The 20,616-nt window shown below is 37.5% G+C and overlaps 1 protein-coding gene and 1 long non-coding RNA gene across 22 annotated transcripts in view; one reads left to right on the forward strand and one right to left on the reverse strand.

The window, feature by feature from the left end:
* LOC131690091 (uncharacterized) overlaps positions 1-20,616 on the forward strand; it is a 547,209-nt gene that overhangs the window by 47,739 nt on the left and 478,854 nt on the right. The gene's annotated exons all lie outside the window — the stretch shown is intronic.
* LOC131690106 (uncharacterized) lies at positions 11,084-12,469 on the reverse strand. Its single transcript, XR_009305512.1, has 2 exons — positions 11,579-12,469; positions 11,084-11,500 (listed from the first exon to the last, which is right to left on the reverse strand). It is a non-coding gene; the product is annotated as an uncharacterized LOC131690106 (long non-coding RNA).

Here is a 20,616-nt window from a genome sequence, read left to right on the forward strand (position 1 = left end):
AGATAATCTACACGCAGAAAAAATTAGCATATTTAAACATTTAAACCAAAAATATGTGTTATTGAATCCAATCATTTATTGTTTATCACTTTAACATACAAACTTATTGGTTTGAAAATATTTTTTTTATTAGAACAACACCAAATTTTTGCTTTCAATAAATACATTTTAGTATCAATTTTCTTTTAATTTCAATAAAATAATTATTGAAAAATGGAACGATAATTTTGTTTTATTGAAACAATAAATAAATTTTATTGAATTCAATAAATAATTTTATTGTCTCCCGACCAATAATTTAATTTATTGAATTTAATGCATAAATTTATTGAACCTACAAATCTTTTTTCTGCGTGTAGCATTTCGTCAAGTTCCCTCTAAGAACGGTTGGTTTCAAAATCGTCCAATGACGGACGTTCGTTGGACCAATTTGGACAACGTCCAAATAACCGTTCAACGAACGTCCATCGTTGGACCCGTGTTGAACGATTTTGAAACAAATTTTTGGACGTCTCAGTGGGTTGCTGTATGGAAAACACTCCACTTAGCAAAATTGACATTAAATTTCCATAAAAACGTCTTATGACTTTCAGACATAAGGATTTTAAATGGATTTTATAAGTCTGTTTTATGATTTGGAGGGGAAATTTTCCAAATCCATCTCTTGTTATTTTCATAAGACAGTCTTATGAAATTTATGAAAATGTCCGAATGATCGCCATAGGTCCCATTTATGAAAATCGCTGACATTTATAAGCTGAAAACATAGTAGAAATAATGATTTCCATAGAACAGTCTTATGATATTCATCACAATGTTCGAATGAATGCCATAAGTTTTTTATTTATGGATATTATTGTGCATTTATATAAAAAATAGAACATGGCTGACATTTCTCTAGCATTTTTAGTAGACGAAAAATCAACAGTAAGAATCAACCTTGAGAGGATATTAAGTTTTACACCAATCGACATAACTCCACAAAATGAACCGGATGAACTTCGTTTGACAATTCTCGGTGGTTTGTTTACATGGGAGTTACGTAAGTTTGAATGTAACAGATGGGCACCCGTTGCACTCGAACTCACGCAACTGACAAAGTAAATAAACCACCGAGACTTGTCAAACATGAACGTCATTCATAATGAGTTCATTCATGTGGTCATCTTGTAGAACTCAATACGGTACAAATGAACCGCCAAGTGTAAATCCCTTCAGAAGATTGAAGAGAAAACTCTCATTAAATATTAAAATTAGTGCATAATGAGCAACTGGGCTTGGACAACTGAGAAACTGGACTTGACAACTGAATGATAATGATTGTTACTTCTCAAATGATTTTGATAATTATAAAATACGCGTCAGACACTAATTATATGCACAACTTATTTCATTTCAAATAATTGGATATCTTCTGTAAAAATCATAGCCATGTAAACTGATTTAATGCTCCAAGTAATTTATTAAATAACATAAAAAAACAATTATTTAAAATTTTGCTGCGATTTGACTAAATATCTCACTTCTTTTGTTTCAAACAGCGGTATCCGAAAAGTACTGGCCTGAAACTATTAGCTCCTGGTTGGCCGTCCAGGCCAGTACTGAATTCATAAGGAACAATTATGAACTTTTCACAAAAGTGACGTTTATGAAAAACAAAATATAATTTTATAGAATCAGTAACAGATCTCATATGGGTTTCATGAGAAAAACTTATGAAATTCTTAAACGCATATATTGGAGCGAAGTCATAAGACTGTTTTATGAAATACATTATGTGTACGTCTATGGAGTGCATGAATAAAGATAAATGAATTCATAAGCCTGCCTATGACATTCTAAAGCGTTCAATGGCATCGTCAAAAGGCTGGTTCATATGCCGAGACTTATGAAATTCTCAGATGCTTTTTGCTCGGTGTCGAGAGAGATTGAAACAAAAACATACGACAAAACGTTTTCTCACTCGTACTTACACGCAGAAAAAAGATTTGTAGGTTCAATAAAATTATGCATTAAATTCAATAAATTAAATTATTGGTCGGGAGACAATAAAATTATTTATTGAATTCAATAAAATTTATTTATTGTTTCAATAAAACAAAATTATCGTTCCGTTTTTCAATAATTACTTTATTGAAATTAAAAGAAAATTATTGATACTAAAAATGTATTTATTGAAAGCAAAAATTTGTTGCTCTAATAAAAAAATATTTTCAAACCAATAAGTTTGTTTGTTAAAGTGATAAACAATAAATGATTGGATTCAATATCACATATTTTTAGTTTAAATATGCTAATTTTTTCTGCGTGTATGCAAATTAAATGGGCGCGTACCCAGTTAAGCTCAGCCGGAAATGAACCGGAATTCTGGCTGGTTCCAGTTCGTATTCCGGCTCCAGTGACACAACCGATTCTAGTTAGAATCGGTTGTGTCACTGGAGCCCGTGTACTAACTGGAACCAGCCAGAATTCCAGTTCAATTCCGGCTGAGCTTTACTGGGTAGGACCCGTAGGACCCATTTGACATGTTTGTCTACCCAGTACACTTCAGTTGTAAATGAGCCGGAATTCCGCCTGGCTCCAGTTAGTATTCCGGCTCCAGTGACAACCGATTCTAGTTAGAATCGGTTGTTTCACTGGAGCCGGAATACTGGCTGGAACCCAGTTAAACTCATTCCGGAACCGGTTCGGATTTCTGAATGGAGTCATTAGGGTAACGAGGGTATTTTGGACCAGTACTATATTTTAGACCACCTGACGATGATTTGTACATTTTTCCATTTAAAGCTCATAAAAAATTGAAATATTGCTAATGTAACACTTAAATTATCATGTTAGAAAGCACCTCCCGTTATATTCTGAGTGAAATGGTTTAATTGGAAGCAAGGAATTGAAAATTTTTAATCGTGTTTTCACATTTCAGCTGAACTGGTCCAAAATCAGTAGGAGGTAACATTGTTGTAACCTACATCGAAGAGTTATTATTTCTAAAGTGTAAACATTTCATTCATGCAAATATCGTTTTTATGCTTATAAAATTCATAAGAAATTGATTTTAGGTTGAAAAAACAAATTAGATGTATGTAAATTGTTATTTTGGGTATGTCCAAAATATGTTAGCTATTTCCAAACGATAACATATTATCGCCATGCTCCCAATCAACTCTGACAGCTCTTTGCATATCTACTCTGCATTTAAAAAAAGTTCACTTTTTGTTCTTAGAAAAGCACTTCTTAGTCAATCATGTACAAATTCATCATACAAAGTAAGATATGTGAACATTTAGATGGTCCAAAATCTGCTGGTGTCATTTTTTGGATTTAGTGTCATTTTTTATTGTTGCGGTATCCCATCTAAGTGGAATACTCGGGAAAAGTGCCATAACGGTGGTTTCGGAAGCCTGCACCTGTTACAGACCAGCCAGGTGAATTTGGTGAGATAAATCTAATTTATAATTAATTTTTATTATCCATATAGTTGAATGTTATATAAATCACTCCAAACCCATATCTCAATTCCCTTCCCTACTAACCAATTCTAACATCCGTAATGCCTATGGAGATTGTGTGGGTTTCCCACATCTTTTTAAGCAGGTATTCAATTAACATTTCCTTCCCTTTGGCGATCGTAAGGACATGGTCATGTGTGTAGTGAACTATACTATTGTATACAAAGATGTCACTGTACCAGCCACCCATAATGATTGCGGTCGTTTTTGTTATGCTATGCTATGCTATTTAGATGGTCCAAAATCTGTTTCGAGATTTATACAAAATATGTATTTACGTTTATTTGACTATTTAGAACACTATTTATCCAAAAAATGATAAGCCCGTACATATTAGCCCTGTTAAATTATCCAAATTACGTAGCCAAACCGTATTTTTCAAATCGTTTTTCTCATGACATTTTTTTTTTATTTCAATTATAGAGGTTTTAACCTTAAGGTCATTCGCCTCTTCGGGTTAGAAAAATCTCTTAGGAAAAATTTCTAACCCTATGTGCGGGGTCGGGACACGAACCCTTCTCATGACTTCCTAAAGCGGTCCAAAATACCCCTGTTACCCTATGGATTCCAAATCAGATGCAAGAACCGATTCCGACTCAGAATCGGTTGTTGCATTTGATTTGGAATCCATAATGACTCCATTCAGGATTCCGAATCAAATTCTGAATGGTTTGACCGCCCAGTAAAGCTCAGCCGGAAATGAACTGGAATTCTGGCTGGTTCCAGTTCGTATTCCGGCTCCAGTGACACAATCGATTCTAACTAGAATCGGTTGTGTCATTGGAGCCGGTGTACGAACTGGAACCAGCCAGAATTCTAGTTAATTTCCGGCTGAACTTTACTAAGGCGGGAGTGACAACCGATTCTAGTTAGAATCGGTTGTTTCACTGGAGCCGGAATACTAGCTGGAACCAGCCGGAATTCCGTCTCAATTCCGGCTGAACTTTACTGGGTAGATTTGGACGCCTGCACTTGTAAGGTATCCGCAGACGAGACAACAGGACACGCCACAAAAATATAATATTCAATATCGATTTTGTTCTATCGCGACAGCTGTGTTCAGCAAAGCTAGGTCCCAGTTAAACTCATTCCGGAACCGGTTCGGATTTCTGAATGGAGTCATTATGGATTCCAAATCAAATGCAACAACCGATTCCGACTCAGAATCGGTTGTTGCATTTGATTTGGAATCCATAATGACTCCATTCAGGATTCCAAATCAAATTCCGAATGGTTTGACCGGGGTGAAGTGGATCAATACGAAGGACTTGGAAGTGCTGGTTCAGTTAGAACACCAAGAACAAATTCAAGCTCTATTCAATGATGAATAGAGCCCAATGAATAAGGGTTCAACAATGGGATGTGCAACTAAAGAATTTCTTTGAAGAGATCGAGGAGACTAATGCTGGCGTTAGTATGAGCTATTTGTTACTGGAATTGTTTCGGAGAATTTTGCACGATGTGTTGTTGAGGAAAGACCGCATAGAAGATATTCGGAATGAATAGAATAGAAACAAATCTGTGGTGGACCTATATTTAAAATTTTTACCATGTTTGCTCCATATTCATCGAGATGCGCTGCAAATTTTCAAGTAGTTTTCAAAAGATTTTTCGTTATTAACTTTTTCATGCCCATTTTTTTTCTAGTGCATGCAGGGTTTCAACACTATTTTTCCTTGAAAACTGGGGTGAAGAAACATGAAAAGCCTTTTTTCATAAAGATAGGTGCTTCCCTCGCAGTGCTAGAAGCTGCTCAATTTTTATCTTCCAATGCTCAATACAATTCTCCTAAAAAAGACAGTCTAAATTGGTAAGTTTTTTAAATTTTCAATAATATTGCAACATAACGAAGTTATATGAAAAATTCATTTTCCGTCGTCAACGTAAACTGTTCCTGGCAGCACTGCTCCATCGGAATCCAATCAGACTAATTGCAATCACTTCAGTTCTAGAGCTGGTCCTTGGAGCTATTAATACTCAAATGAAAGGCAATAGTCACATTTATTAGCCTTATTTGTTTCTGTGATCAAATTTTGCCTTAATCAAAAGTTATAGCTGTTTAAAAACGTTGTTGTCCACAAACAACATGGGCATGAATGGGTTAATCTATGTTATACATACTCCATATTTTAATTAATTTTATTGAACATATTTTTGACAAAATGACCCTAACATCAAATCATTCTTTTAAGTATAATAGAAGTTATTAACGTTCAAAATCTGACGTGTCTTCCGCTCCCGATATTTTGAAACGGGACCCCTATATTGAAAGCTTAAAAGTATTATACATTAAAACAATGTTAAAATATAGTTATTTATAGTTAATTTATTTTAGAAAAATAAAAAAAACGATGATTAATTTTTAAGAACGATGAATTCGGACAGATCATCACTCATATCGTCCCTCATTTCAATTATATCTGCTAGTTGTTCAGTTGCAGCACTATTTTGCCTTTCGACTGAAGCGGTACCAGGCTGCGACCATTCCGCAACTGGCGTCATAGTTGATGGGGTTGAATATTCCGTCTGATCCAATAACTCCAAGAGTGTTTGGGTCAACTTTCGTTGACTAAAACCAGCGGTCGGCTCTGGCAACTTTCTCAGTTCTGCCGCAATGAAGTTTCCGAACGCCTGATAGCAATCATCATCTTTTAGTTTATTTAGCGCCTGCCTCATGCCATCCAACGCAATGGCCCGACATGCATCGGCTCTTTTTTCAGCCTCTTCTGCTTCAATATGTCGTAGATCCTTTCCTCTTGCCTTCTTGTGTGGTGGTGGGGCTGTTTTGGGTGTCGTCTCTTCATCATAAGTGGAATCCAGTTCCTGGAAAGCAAAGAAGCGCAAAATCAGTTCTTACAATTATAAAAGGAGATTCTATAGATAATGTAGTATTACAACTCTGATCAAGTACTACTTACCAAATTGGACTTTGATGCACGAGTTTGTCGTTCTTCGGCTGTCGCGATGAACTTCATGTGATCGTAAAACTTCCACGAAATATTTATTTGAGATGGTGACTGGCCAGACTTAGTTTTGTTTATTTTGCTGTGGTAATTCCTGAACTGGATCCGAAGATTTGTCCACTTTGCGTTTACCTCGGATGAACTGTATTTCCCGTCAAACAAATCCTGTGCAATTTGACTCCAGACTGCCTCACGCTTTTTTCGGTTTTTGTATTCCGGATCCCCGGCATTCCAGAGCAGCTCCATAGATTCAACGGCACCGATAAGTGATACAACATTTTCTTGAGTCCATTCGCATACCACTTTCTTCCTTTGGATTTTTTTTCCGTTGCGAAGATTCTACTGCTTCATCACCGGAGATGTCCAACAAGCTTTCGTTCTCCATGCTCTTTGACTTTAGGTATGATTTAAATGTCGAAGTGCAGTTTCATTTATATGCTCGCATGTTTTGTTGTTATGCGAGTGGGCGGAGCTTATTTTTAATGATTTCTTTTAACGGCTTCTTTCTGCTGTCTGTTGATTGGTCGACTGTATAAGGAGCTCAAGAGTATTCATTCACAATTCGGATGTCAAAGAGGAAAGAGTAGCAGCAAGCAGTGGCAGTACATATTTTTCCACTCGTTTTGCTCAACGTGGATTCGGACAACAAGATGGAAACAACAAAAAGTAGCTAGCATCCAATGAATAAATGAATGAGTGGGCCCTCTATTCTTTGGGCTCACAATCACAGCGAACCCCCTGTCGTTCTTTATAGGTTATCATCTTTTATCCTATAACAAGAATGCGTCAAGAATTTCGAAATCCTTGTGTTGGTGGAAATGCAGTTTGGATCTCTTATTTATTCACAAGTATCGATAGCGTTTCCTTTTGAACACCACCCATGTTGTTTTCAAACTTCAACGTGTTTCCTGATTTCTAAACTAAAAAACCCTTCAATCCAACTAGTACTGATTTTTTTTTATTTCGATTATAGAGGTTTTAACCTTAAGGTCATTCGCCTCTTCGGGTTAGAAAAATCTCTTATGAATGCGGGGTCGGGACTCGAACCCAGGTGCGCTGCGTACAAGGCAATCGATTTACCAATACGCTACGCCCACCCCATCTAGTACTGATGAAACATTCCTAATATAAATATTTGCTCAATAATTATTTTTTTAATAATTTGTGGGCGTTTTCTTAAAAAAATAAACAAATATGAAATCAAGAATTAAAAATAAGAAATTTAAAAATTTCTACATTGGAAAATTAGAATAAAAATCTAAATAAAAACTGCGAGAACCTTTGCGTCCCCTTGATACTTTTCACTCATCAATTTCGGTATTTAATTGGCTCTAGTTTTAACAGTAGTCAACCGATTTCAACCAAACCGCTTACAAACGATCGGAAATCTATACAAGGTTGTTAGGCTGTAGGAGAGCCCGGGGCTAGTTGGCGGAATCTCCTTTTCTCCGTTTCTATTAGTCATAAAGCGCTGTCTCCCCTTGTAATATGAAACGCTTTATCCAATGCGTTTTTGTTCCAAAACATTTTGTTTTGTAGAAGCTGTGGGCGATATCGTGTTTTTGAGCATACTTTGTAAATTTTCTTAATTTCAAACAATTTTTTACTTCGATTATAGAGGTTTTAACCATATGATCACCTCTGACCTCTTTCTGGGTTAGAAAAATTTATAACCCTATGTGCGGAATTGGGAATCGAACCCAGGCGATCTGCGTACAAGGCAATCGATTTACCAAGTATGCTATACCCGCCCCTTTTAACCATTTTGTGTTTAAATGGTTTTCAATGTATTACCCGAATGATTATTTTTTCTATAGTGCGTAGTAAGAGCTTTCAGTATCGGTATAGATATTACACATATCAATATACATAAGTAATTTTGTAAATCCTGTTTTATAAAATGTGCTGTTAGGGTTGTTTCCGGGAATCAATTCCTGGAAGTCTCACGGAATTGGTTCCTGGATGCTTCTGAAAAGGGCCAGGAGTAGTCCATTAGAATTCAATTTGCATCGTTGTGTACTTTTCATAAAAGTTTGTAATTTGGGTATGGATTGCGCATTTCCGATTTACTAGGACCCACAGTGGTCGCAATGGTACCAAAACGTGCGTTTAATTAATGGTGCTCTAGGAGTTCATTTTAGCGTTTTGGTGTGTTAGGAACACTTTTTCAGAATGGAAGCCCCCTTCTGTTGATGTATACTGAATTGTGATTAATCCACCTAAAAGTGAGATAGAAAATTTACTTCCACTAACTTTCGAGTTAGAGGCATAATGTCAATGACAAAGTTATAGAAAATTTTCCTGCGAGAAAACTTGTTGAACATGTAAACTCTCCAAAATGTAATGGTGTTGAGATATAGCGCGTTGTTTGTGGGAAGCCCTCTAAAAATCATTTTTTTCGTGATAACTTTTTTCTGAGATTTTTGCAACTCTTCAAATGTTCTATGAAGTTGTTGAAATTAAGAAATCACAGATATTTGAAACTAAGAAATCACAGATATTTGACGTCAACATTTTTTATTTCAAAACTTAAGAGTTATTAAATAAGGTGGGTTGAAAATACCGCCATTTTGAACGCCAATTACTAAACGATGTGGAAATATGTGGAAGACATTTTGATTCTATGAGAAAGACAATGACAAGTACTACAAGAAAAAAAACTACTCACAACGGGCATCCACCGGCCTGTACATAAAAAATACTTTCCGATAATGTATGTTTTGCATTTTGTAACAAAATAATTACGACATTTTAGGCATAACTTTTTTAGCAATTGTTTCTATGTGTATTTCTATTCTACGAATATTCTAAAAAACTTTGGAAATGTCAAAGTAAAAAATGTTGACGTCTTCGACAAATATCTGTAATTTCTTAATTTCAACAACTTCATAGAACATTTGAAGAAATGCAAAAATCTCAGAGAAAAGTTATGATGAAAAAATGATTTTTTGGGTGCCTCCCACAAACAACGCGCTATATCTCAACACCATTACATTTTGGAGAGTTTACATGTTCAACAAGTTCTCTCGCAGGAAAATTTTCTATAACTTTGTCTTTGGCATCATGCCTCTATCTCAAAAGTTAGTGGAAATAAATTTTCTATCTAACTTTTAGGTGGATTAATCACAATTCAGTATACATCAAAAGAAGGGGGATTCCTTTCTGAAAAAGTGTTCTTAACATACCAGAACGCTAAAATGAACTCCTAGATCACCATTAATTAAACGCACGTTTTGGTACCATTGCGACCACTGTGGGACCCCCAGAATAACTATGTAATACCACGAAGATTGTATTTTTTTTCTCTTCTATTATTTGCATTTAGTCACACTAAGTTATTATATTCGCTATGATGATGATGGATTTTTGTTAATTGTTTATTATAGTTTTTGAAAATAATGAGATGTCTACAGAAGTCTGAGCCACGCGCGCGATAAGCAGATAGAGACTAACTTGAAATCGAACATGGTGAGCAGTACTAAGAGCTCATCGGGTTGAATTGAAGCTTTTAGACTTTTGTTGTGATCAGGGTCTGATTTGATGATGGAGTTGCTTTGCTGGCTTTGCTCGACAATAGAGTTAATCTCGGTTATTGCTGCCATAGCGGCAATAACGGAGTTGGTTCGTTGAGTGGGGGGCTTAGTGACTTCTTCTGATAAAACAAGATATCGGGTTCAATTCCTGATCAATCCAGGGTATTCCCGGAAAGGAATATCCCTGGATTGCCTTGGGTTAGTGGTACGCAACTTTCAATAAAGGGGCCTGGTGTGGATGATATAACTCGATTAGACTCTGGACTGCCACTAGGCTCGTCACTTCTCACCTTAGCAGGTGGTAGTACCGATGCCTTGGTCAGGCGGGAGGAGTCTTACAGAGAATTATCAGAAATGGAAGCTATGGGGTTCAATTCCCGATTCTATCAAGTATCTTCCCGGAATGGAAATTTTCTTGATGGACCCTGGTTGTTGATGAAATATTCGAAATATATCTGGTTACGTTCTTTAGAAGGGAAGGCTATGTCTGTAAATTGAACCAGTCCGTTTTTTTTGTTAACTGGTCTTGTCATGATTTAAAATATTAATTATCTTCTAGATAAATCGTTCAGCTCACACCTTTGTGGGGGTATGAGGTGGGACCATCATCATCATCAACAGAACCAGTGTCAGGATACCCGGGTATGGCCAATACGATCCAAAAATGACTTCAAATGGTTCGTATATAAGTTATAATCATGCACCTGCTATAATAATACCAGACTTTGTAGCCCCTCGACTTGCTCAATGGGTGTTGGGAGGGGAAATATGCTGTATGTTGTGGGTATTAATCAACCGCTTCACTTGTACTCACCAGGTCACTCATTCGGAAACGGGAACAGATGGAAAAGGGTTCATCGATTAACGTTCGCACCCGAGGGGAAGGAAAGCCAAATCACCGATCAAAAAATAAAAGATAAATGCTCAAAAGCGGCTATGAACGACCAGTTTCCAGGCCACCATCCAGTGATGAGGCTTGAAACTCCTTTACGAGTACGGAAATACACGAAGCGGACAAACGAGTGTATAAGGGTTAAATTGGGCTCACTGTTTTTCAAAGAGACTACCAAATCACCAATTTCATTAACATTACAAATTTATTACTTATGCACAGCTTCTGAATTATGTTTGACGTCACTGAAGTACTTGCGGTTTACGTGTCTGGCAACTACGATGTCGGTGGCTGCGACGGGTACCCGGAGCGATTGCTGGAGCAGCTGGCTGGGGATGGTGGTGGTTGGTAGTGGTGGCTGTTTCTGACGGTTATAATGGCTAGCGATGGTTCCTTTCCGTTCCGCAATATTCGGAAGTCCGGCGAGTGACTCCGAATGGATTTTATCTTGTTCAGTTTAGGCGTGGCTGAGCAGCTTCCAGACAATGCTGACTCACACCCGTACAAAATGGCGACGGATGATGCCCATATGGTGGTGGCGACCTGGGGATGAAATTCTCCGGAAGGTGTTCCGGCCCAAACATAAAAGGTCCGCTGGGGGACCTTCCCAACGAATTAGTACCAGTGACGTCATAATTTTACCACAATTGTAAAAGCTCTTGAGCTGGTTAACTAAATTACCTTTTAATAATTGTGGTTGTGGCCTAAATGTGCCGATTTGGGGTTAATTGTTTTCCCTTCGGCATGAATCTACCAAAAAAACCTTTTATTACTACTTTTCTACTATACTTGCACTTCTTTCTTCCCAAAAACTGTCTTTTTTCACTTTCTACTTCTACTTGAACTATTCTACTCTTCAATCTTCTCCTATCACTTGAACCTACAACGAAACACACATTTAACAATCATACACTATGTTTTAATGAAACTATTGTACTATATTTCAACGAGAGCACGACGCGCACTTCTATCTCGCTGGATGGTTGAGAACGGAAAGAGGTCGAACAAATCATTTGCTGAGCTAAGGCTATAAAACTACGATCGAATACGATCGTGTATTTGACATGACCGATGGCCTAAAGGCTGTCATTGGCAACACTTCTACCGGTTGCAACGTCAATTGATGGATTGTTGCGGGCTGGATGTTGTTGGCTCGAATCAAAACTTGTCGAAAGTAAACAAAGTTCATTTCATATCGTCAACCTGGCGCCCAGGTGGTGAAATCAACGGGGTGCTGGAGCGTTGCCAAAAAAATTTTATTTCCAGATTAAATTTTACTAAACTTCCCAGTTTAACTCAGCCGAAATGCTGGCTGGATCTAATTCGTATTCCGGCTCCGGTGACACAACCGATTCAAGTTAGAATGTTTAAGGGGTACCATTTCGATGCGGCTTAGCCGAGGCCCGGGCGATGTGGCCACCGACCCGCCGTCGGAATCAAGCGAACATGTGATCCACTCGTTTGCCCGGCTTACTCAAACATAGGGGCTATCCCTAGTTTAAGTCCGACTGAGCGGTAGCGAAGTCGGACAGCACGCGCAAAAGCGATGTGGCGTAGCCACATTGGGTGCTGGACACAAAATAAAATTGGCAACGCTAGCAAAAGGTAAACACAAATGAACACTCCGGATGAACCTATCGTCAATTGACATTTCGACGAGTTTTGATTCGAGCCAATAATATGGGCCCATTGTTGCGCGACATTATTCGCTCAAACCGATGCGACCGGTATCCCTAGCTTGTATCCGTGAGCGTTCTTGCGTGAGTGACCCCTCCGTCCCAGACGAAACGTCAGACTTGGCGGGCTATCACTCACACAGCTTGATATAATACCCAGGGTAGGAATTAGGATGGGTGGACCTCACTGAGCAAATCCCGTGTAATATTTCATTGTGGCGAAGCCGACAATAAACGGTGTAACCAACGGTTACAATACCCCCTCATTACTCTTCAAAATGAAGCATTTCATTTTGAACAGACCTATAGTATGATAATTTAATGGTTTACGACTGTTTCGGCTGATAACTAATTTGTACATCGTCAAATTAATTTCAGACTCTTGGAACCTATGCTCTTTTCAAAAGTTGTTCCTTTTTCCTTCTTCAGTCAGTGAAGTAGGAAAAGAACTCACTACACCAACACGCGTACGTGTTGAGAACTGTCAACTGTTGAGTGTCAATCTAGTTGTTTACTTTCGACACGAGCACATTTTTGCATGCGGTTGTACGTACTCGCGGATGAAAATTATAGTGTTTATAATTGCGGGTTTGGCGATGAATTGTGATTGTGTTCTTCGACAGAACCTTTCTGCGGGCGCCGATTTTAAGAAGATTCGCGAAAATCAATGATTGGTTGTTATGACACTAGGCGGTTTGTGTTTCTTCTCAAGAGAAATATTCTCTCGAAGGAGGTAATCTACATCATCTATCCTGGTAAGTAAGTTGTGTAAACATTTTGATCGACCTTTAAGGTTGACGTTATCGCTAATTTCAGAGCAATGAAACGTTGCAGACCCATCGATGTCCGGACTCATCAATGGAACAAAAGTATCCTGCACACTACTGTTTTGACGAACTTAGTATTCGGGCTTTAAATCAGCGGTGGAAAATACCCCAATGGATTTCCCAGATTCATCGACCAACTCGTAGGAGCTGGTTCGTGCGAGAATGGAACAAGGAATGTACAGTGCATCCAGTTTTGCATTATATGCATCCGCGGCAGATGACTGGCGGAAGTTCCGCTTAAAAACTCGCTGACCGACTGAATATACAGGAGCAGCGGTTTTAGATCGAAGGTGGTAGTTGCTGATATTTTTATCGTGCGCTTTTTTCAAGTTTTTTATAACTAATGAATAAATATTTTTGTCGATCTCCCTTTTCCTTTCCACCCTTTCCCCTTCCGACATGTCCTCCTCGTCCCTATCCATTCTATGCTCGTCTCCCTTCCCTATGATTTCGTGACCGAATAGAATCCGGTACGGTGAAAACCCAGTCGAGGTATGAGGAGTGTTGTTGAGACAGTATTCGATCTCAGAGACTCGTGTGTCCCATAGTCTTTGATCCTGTCGCACATAGGCGGGCTTATTCTGCGCGGCGTGTGAGGTGACTCGCGGCGAGTCACTTAAGTCACTCGATTCTGACAGGCGAATGCAGTGAGAGATGTCACTTCGGATGAACACCGATGAACTCTCACCTTATTCTTGCAAGCGCAACTGAGTGACAAAAGTCGATGCGCCGTGACTTTTCGAGTCGATACCAAGAACCCAAGTGACAGAGGGAAAACAATGTGGAAAAAGTTTATAAATTCAATATTTATATTAAGAAAATAATGTGTTTTATCATACATATGTTAGATTTCAGAATACATATGCTAGTATTCAAGACAAAAATAGTCTGGTGCGGATACGTTGCACAGCTGTGTGAAGCTCGAATTGTGGGAAATTGCAAGCAGGCAAATACGAATAATGGGCCATAGTTTAAACAGGCGTCAGTTGGACTAAATTCGCTTATCGCGTAAATATATTGAACTTAAGGTTTTTGAATACCTGCGAAGCCTGCGGACGATTCCTGGAGTTGTGTATATTTGACCATCATAGAAAAATTCCAATAACTTAGATCAATGTCGAATATAGCAGATTCATATTATAAAACCACGAAATGCACGATGGACAAGGTGTAATAGAAAAATATAAACTAAAACGCATTAATTGTTGTCCAATTTTATAAAAACTTATGAGAATGAGTACAAGCTGATTATGTGCAATCAATTTGCTTTTACACATTGGAATAAACTGCGATAATTGTAATAAGGGAATTACTTATCTACTCTTCCGGGTTATTACGCAATGTAACAAGCACAACGAACAAATTTCCATTGAATTGAATGGGATCCTCAGAATGTTTTGGTCAGAATTGCGCATTTTATTAAAATAATTTTAATGATTGACTAGACTGATCATGTTTCACATATTCGGATATATTAGGGCTGGTGTATGGTATGCGCCATCCTTGTAAACGTATTGGGTTATTCACGTGGGTTTTGTGGTATTTGGGTCGGACTGATTATAGATTTTTTTGATCTTGGGTGTGGTGAGCTAGGTTTAAACGTACTGGTGAACCAGGTTTAAAAGTTACGAGAGGGTGAAGAATCCGGCACTAAGTGTAGTTAAATGAAGGGTGTTTTTATTGTTTTACTCAACCATTCAGCCTTTTTTGGATCGGCGAGTGGCTTGATCAACCCGGTGAGTTTTATTCAAATCGAGTCCCTGGCTAAGTATGAACAGTTGAAACGAATGAAGGCACCTTCAACCGTTTCGACTGGATTGTGAGCTATGTTCAGGGAGCATTCAACTCGAGCAGACTGAATTCAGTGAGTGATAGGAAAAGTTGGTGTTGAGACAAAGATACTCATAACCCGAACCCGACCCGAGCCCGAACATTTTAAAATCGCAACCCCCCAACTCTCTTCACCCCCTCTCTCCTCTTAGACCAACCTGAAACCCGCATTCCTTTCATCTATCCTGTATTCCAAAATAAGTTAGAAGGCTCTGGATGTATCCTCCCCCTTCCATTAATAATCCCCCCACCCGTCCTTCACCACCACGCATTTCAAAATACGTTAACATGAAGACAACATTGCACAGTGGTCCAGAATGCAAATTTAGCAGGAATTTTGAGATTTTACTAAAACTAAGCAACTTAGCCTTATTAATTTTTCGGAGAAGTTTTCGCAGTTTATGGGTCCCTTCTTTTTGTTAAAATAATAGTTAGGGTGGTTCTAATTTTATCAAGATATAAAAATTCGAGGAGCAAGCACTAGAATGTTTGAATGCATCGCGTTGAAAATACCCACGTATTTTGAATATAATTAAAGTAAATAATGAAAGTATTTAAAACTACTTCTGTTATACTTCATAAGGTACTTAATGTAATTAATGTCGATATGTGAGTATTTAAAGTACATATTGGCGGTAATTAAAATATTTTGTGCATTTAAATTACGAAGGCGCTGTTCTTAAAATCTTGCCTGTAACTAAAGTACAATGAATTTGTTGCGTTTTTTTAATATTTGCGGTACTTAATGTACTTTATGGTATTTAATGGTACTTAAATTAACTAATTAAGTACTACTTTTGGCACTGCTTGCCCCTCGCAAAAATTAGCTTTTTAATCATTCTAGCTAGAGCCAAACGACCTTCTGCGACGTTGTAGAACGACCAATTTTAGAAAAGTTTGGTTGAAGACATGCATCTATCTATCTGCCATACTTTTCATCTATCTGCCATACTTTTCATTTTACAACAAATTTATAATCAAAGGTTAGGGTGTTTCTTAGAAAAACTGTTTTATTCAAATAACTTGTAGTATTGATAACTGAAGTAGTCTTCAGACCACTTTAAGATTGTTTTAAGGCGAATACACTACGGTTTTTTCTACGCGGTTTTTTGCACGGTTTTTACGAGGTGTTTTTGCGCGGATTTTTCAATTAACGCGTTTTTTTACGCGGATTTTCCAATTACCGCGGTCTTCGCAAAAATATTTTAAGTCCTTTTGGATCCAAAAGACCCCAGCAATATGGGTATTTTCGGAATGGACTTGACGAGTAGCTGCCAGAAATTGATTTTTGACGCCATTTTGAAATCAAAGATGGCGACTTCCGGTTTAGCGAGATTCGCTATAACCCAATCAATATGGGTATTTTTGGAATGGTCTTGAAGAGTAGGTGCCAGAAATTGATTTTTGGCGCCATTTTGAAATCAAAGATGGCGACTTCTCGTTTAGTGAAATCGCTATAACCAAATCAACTAGTATTTTCGGAAGTTGAACTTGTAGTATAAATAATTTTAATTAACCCATTATAACCCAGATATGTTAAAACTTTTGGTAATTTATAAAATACTTCGTGAGCCCTCATATTATGCAGAATTAAGGATAAGAAAAATAAAATAACCACTTTGGAAGGTTTTGTTGCGAAAAAACTAACGTAAAATATTTCATACACTGGGCTGATAGGGTATCAAAAAATCATTACAGAGAAAATTCGACTAATATCCTTATAGCGAAGACTGCATATCAAGAAGACTGTTCAGAATCTGGAGACAGTAACAACAACGCCACTTGCGGGTAAAGGTGGTACTTCCCATAGTGATGCACACACATATACAGTTTTACATTGAGCTTCCTACCTTCACACGATAGAGGTGCTACAACTTCTGTCGCTTCTTGTTTTTATGGGGGAAGGAAAGAGATATCAGTCTTCTAAATATGTAGTCTTCGCTTATAGTAAGCATAAAATCGAATAATATCTTCAACCCTGCGAGATCATTCATTTAGTAGCTTTTTTGAATGATTTTAACACTTCTCTCCTCTCTCGTGCCGTTTCGTCTCATGATTGGTTCATTGCATCAAACCATCTTTCCATCAAATTTTGTAATTATTTTAAGAAAAAGAACATTTTCTTACGAGAATTTACATAAAAATATTCTGGGTAGAACCAGGCATGATTTGCAACTTATTAAGCATTTTTAGCCTTGAATGCACTGATTCAACGTTAAAATCAGCTGTTAATCCCCTTCCGGGACCTAAAAAGGAAATAATTTTGCCTTAGGAGAAAAGATATCGGTTCAGCCTAGCGTATGAAATTTCATACCTCAAACTACCAGCAGAATTTTCGCAATTTCTTCCATTTTTTTGCACTCAGCCAAATCTATCACACATCTCACGGCCATTCGTTCTCAATCCGAAACAAGAATTAGTGATTTAGAAGAGAAAATTAATAATATGTATTGTTCATATTTTGGTTAGATTTTTGTCCAATTTTGACATTCGAAAACAATGGACTTTTATAAAACATTACAAATTATAGGGTATTAATTAACGTTCACAGAAGACCAGAAGTTTGAAAACGCCTTTATTGTATAACAAGTATGATCCATAAATGTGTTGGTTTTGCGTATGAAATTTCATAAGCTAGGTCATAATGGGTTAAGCAGTTGAATTTACTTGAATTTAAGCAATGTGTTTAATTTGAATCAATTCAAACCCCCAACTCACACCACATACGTCTCTTTCTTCTCTCTCTCTTCCATTCTCACCGCACTCTTCTGGATGAACGCATAAAAATATTTTGCATTTTGCTGGGTTATAATTAGATCTTACGTTTGAGGATGTTTTGAATGATTACCCAGATTTTTCATGCGGGAATTTTGGTGAACCGGAAGTCGCCATCTAGAATTTTAAAATGACACCAAACATCGACGTTTGTCTCCTACTCGTCAAAACCATTCCGAAAATAATCATATTGATTGAGTTGTAAAGAATCTCACTAAGCCGGTAGTCGCCATCTTCAATTTTTCATGGAAAACCTTGCTGAGAAGGTGCAGGTTTATTTATTTATTTATGGCACCTACACGCCAAGACCATTCCAAAAATACCCATATTGATTGGGTTATAGCGATTTTCGCTAAACCGGTAATTGCCATCTTTGATTTCAAAATGGCGTCAAAAATCAATTTCTGACACCTACTCTTCAAGACCATTCCGAAAATATCCATATCGATTGGGTTACAGCGAATTTCGCTAAACCGGAAAAAGCCATCTTTGATTTCAAAAAGGCATCAAAAATCAATTTCTGGCACCTACTCGTCAAGACCGTTCCGAAAATACCCATATTGTTGCGGTGCGGGCCATAAGTAGTCCAGACCCGTCTCTTTCATCTTTCCGAAAATCTACGAAAAAGTCTTTTGCATTCAAAGGGACTTATTTTTTGCAAAAACCGTGTTAATTGCAAAATATTCTAAGTCTGTTGAGATTTTTTATGCGGATTTTCGAATTAACGTGGTTTTTTACACGGATTTTCCAATTAACGCGGTTTTTACGCGGATTTTCCATTTAACGCGGTTTTTTACGCGGTACGTATCTCCCGCGTAAAAAAAACTTGGTGTATAAGTTTGATTATCCTTTAAGCAATGTATTAGTTAATTGTTCTTGATGGACTCTCGCATCTGCCAGGACCAGGGTTGATGAATGACAAAATGTTTTAGCTACTGCTAATATCTGTCATTGATTAATAGATTTCCTTACTATTGTTGCTCTATAGATGATCTAGAGCTTTTGGAGGGGTGCTGTAAGAAACATCCGTCGTGTTTTACTTCATTCGTATTCATGTAAATCAAATGATTACAGGCACCGTTCTTCTATGTCGTTATTATTGAAAAATGAGAATGCAAATTACATGCCGTGCCTAAATTAAAGATGTATTGACTACATTAACCTCAAACCCTTGTCCATGCCAAATCCGTGCGAATTCTTTCTGGGCCATGCTTCTCATTGTATAGACGTTAAATATAAAAATATAAAGGAAAAGATTTTTTTAAATTGGGGCGACCCCAGCTCAACAGAATAAAGGATGATCAAACATTGTTTGATTGTCGCACTCGAATAGTCTCTCTTGAGATAGTCAGGTCGTAATTTTGAGCAGATTGTCCAGATAATGCAAATGAGTATATTCATGAGTAAATTCCGCCTATTCGCTCCCACTTTTTATATCTAGGAACGATTAATTCTTATGGAGCTGCTCAAGCTTTTAAAACACTTGAATTTGTTGGGTGATCTGATCTAAATTAATAAAATATATAACTGAAACGAATCCTAGTACATAGTTCAAGGAAGTTCAATGTAAATTGATATATTTAACATAACATGTCTACGAAATGGGTCCCTGAGCAATATAGAAGAACACTTTGAGCCGCCATAACGCTCACGGAAAGCCAGGTATGGTATCACTTGTATTAACAAAGTTCTACAAATGCTGATGCAATGCAATAAAGAGTCGGTAGACGAACGGTTAATGCACATGTTGTAAAAAAAGGTTTTTGAGACATCCCGACTACACACTTAAAAATAATAATAATCCATTTCCTGGTGAATAGAGAGATTCTTTATTTAGAGGAGTGAAAACACAAACCATTTTTTATTTGTTTTTCTAAGCGGCGGATTACACTTATTTTCGAGTCTTACTTATCGGTGTACCCATTACAATCATGACTGAGCAATCCGAGTGTTCCTAATTACGACGAATGTATTACAGAATTCCAGATTGTGCAAGGTTGAGTCGTCAATTTGCAGTCTCCATCACATGTGCTTTCTCCTTGACGATCCCACAGACTCCAAATATCTATCGTGGTCAAACTGTTTTATATTCTACCAAATGAATATTCAAACATAAAATTTATAGTTTAAAGTGCTTCAAACATGTTTCATTTTCATTATTTGAATAACTGTGTACAGCAACACGATTTCACGAACAAACTGACTCGATTGATCAGTGATAATTATTTGATTTGTGCTACGTCTGAGTATCCGACACTCGAGTCTCTTTGGTGCTGGTAACTTACGACTATACGATGATATTGTGATACAAAATATGCATACTACTGAGGACTGAGGCGAATTGGGCTCGTCATATGAGCATCAGATAGATAACTTGAGATCAAGAAACTCAAAGGACGAAGCACTTATGCTCCAACCGAGAATAACGAATGTATAATCGAGTTCTGATCGTTCATGTCTACCATGGGCTCCGAATAAACTTCGGTCCAACAAAGTACGTAACTACAAAACGCTCACGATTGCACTCTACGGTCACAAACTTTGGATGTTATTGTTCTGAAATGAACCAAAAAAAATTGTTCAATAAGTCCGCTCTTAGAATTAAAAAGTA

Source organism: Topomyia yanbarensis, chromosome 3 (genome assembly GCF_030247195.1).
Source record: "Topomyia yanbarensis strain Yona2022 chromosome 3, ASM3024719v1, whole genome shotgun sequence".
NCBI classification, from domain to species: domain Eukaryota; kingdom Metazoa; phylum Arthropoda; class Insecta; order Diptera; family Culicidae; genus Topomyia; species Topomyia yanbarensis.